We start from the raw sequence: 2259 nt of genomic DNA, 5'->3' as shown, positions 1-2259 counted from the left end.
TTTGCTGGAGAAAAGCGCCAGTCTAGATGGGATCTTGCAGAAAATAAGCCCTTTTCAAGTAGGAATAAGGGATCTTCCGGTTCGAACTAGGGTGGTAGTGTAGACATACCCTTAATGTGTGTAGAAGCGATGAGGAGTCCTGTGGCACCTTATAGACTAACTGAAGTGTAGAGCATAAGCTTTCGTGGGCAAAGACCCACTTCGTCAGACACATGCATCTGACGAAGTGGGTCTTTGCCCACGAAAGCTTATGCTCCTACACTTCAGTTAGTCTATAAGGTGCCACAGGACTCCTCATCGCTTCTGCAGATTCAGACTAACACGGCTACCCCTCTGATCCTTAATGTGTGTGTTTATCTAGTTGTGGGGTGGGAAGAACCCAGCTCTGGGGAACCCAGGTCCTACAGGATATCTCCATTGAGAAGGAAGTGACAGGAGGTAGACATAGGGGCTACGTCTACACTGGCCCCTTTTCCGGAAGGGGCATGTAAATTTCACTAGTCGTCGTAGGGAAATCCGCGGGGGATTTAAATATCCCCCGCGGCATTTAAATAAAAATGTCCGCCGCTTTTTTCCGGCTTTTAAAAAAGCCGGAAAAGAGCGTCTAGACTGGCCCCGATCCTCCGGAAAAAGTGCCCTTTTCCGGAGGCTCTTATTCCTACTTTTTTAAAAGCCGGAAAAAAGCGGCGGACATTTTTATTTAAATGCTGCGGGGGATATTTAAATCCCCCGCGGATTTCCCTACGACGACTAGTGAAATTTACATGTCCCTTCCGGAAAAGGGGCCAGTGTAGACGTAGCCAGAGGGCCATATAAAAACACAAGATGCACATTGATAAAATTGCCCCCCCTCTTGCATCCCTCAGAAGAGTAGCCCTAATAAATGAATGTACTCCAAAGTAATCTAGTAATAGACTGAGCATGTGATAGATAGATACAATAGATTGTATGTGATAATTCCCAAATTCTGTGATTAATCATGCACCAATTTCTACAGTGACCGTGTCCTGGATATAATTTTGTGACTATGAGTCAGACTGATTGTGCCCTCACTTTCATCTGTCTGAATTAGAAACAGCTCCACTGAGGACAATGGAGTAAAAAACACCTTGGGAACAATTTCAGGCCCATAAGTCACACCGTTTCCATTTTATTTCATTACACTAACTAGGCACGTGTAATTTTTACATTTGAAAGCCAAGATGGGAAATTGCCACTAAAGTTTGTTTATCTTATATGTGCTTATTACTGCATGCCAGCACTGCTGATAGAGCTAGTGGTTTTATTGATTTAGGCAAGCTTACTACTGAGTTAAAGCAGGCATTTGGTCAAGAGACTGCTTCCTTTAACAGATGTGTGTGAAAATGTATTGGCAATCAGAAGTATTATCTGAAAACTATCCCCATAATGTCTCATTATATGTAACTATTTCAATAGCAATTGATTGCACTTTTAGACACACAGCTCCTATTGACTTCAACTGAGCTATTGCAGCTTAATGTGCATGACATTTGGATGAAACTATAAAAACAGTAGGATATTCCTCCTCTGATTTATACCCATGCACATCAGAGTAATACCACTACACTTACCCTGGTGAGCAGTCAGTCAAACAGAAGATTCTGACCCAGAGGTTCTGTCTGCTAAGATTCCATTACACAAGGGGTGGGCAAATTGTAGCCTATGGGCTTGATCCAGGTACACAGGGTTTGCCCCTCATGGGCTGCTGCTGCTATATTTACCTGCGCCTCCACTGGTATGGGTGAGAGCAGCTCCCATTTGCAACAGAACACTGTTCCAAGCCAATGGGAGCTGCGGGAAGCAGTGTCCCAGTCCATGCTGCTTCACGCAGCTCCCATTGGTCGGGAATAGTGATGTGCAGCTAAAGGGAGCTGCATTCTCCCATGCCTGCAGAGGGGCAGGTAAATATAGCGGTGAGGGACTCTCAGGGGCTAACCCTGGTGAACTGCTGCCACATTATTGCCCCCTCCTCTTTCCCGCATTACACCTCCCTTAAAAGCACACACTCTCTTCAGTGTTTTTGGTCAAAATTTTCCTTCCCTATATTATTCTGCAACATCCCATGGACGCACAAAGGTCCTAGTGGAGCAGCCAACAGATTCAGTGGTGCTCCACTGAGGCAAAAGGGTCAAGCCTGAATTGTAAATTTCAGGATCGAGGCCTTAGATCCCATGTTATGTGCTTTGGAAAATACCATTAAATGGCCAGGCTAGGAACAAACAAGAATCAATGATAGAC

The sequence above is a fragment of the Pelodiscus sinensis genome, chromosome 1, assembly GCF_052426305.1.
Source record: "Pelodiscus sinensis isolate ZL-2025 chromosome 1, ASM5242630v1, whole genome shotgun sequence".
Taxonomy (NCBI): Eukaryota; Metazoa; Chordata; order Testudines; family Trionychidae; genus Pelodiscus; species Pelodiscus sinensis.
This window is presented reverse-complemented; position numbering follows the sequence as displayed.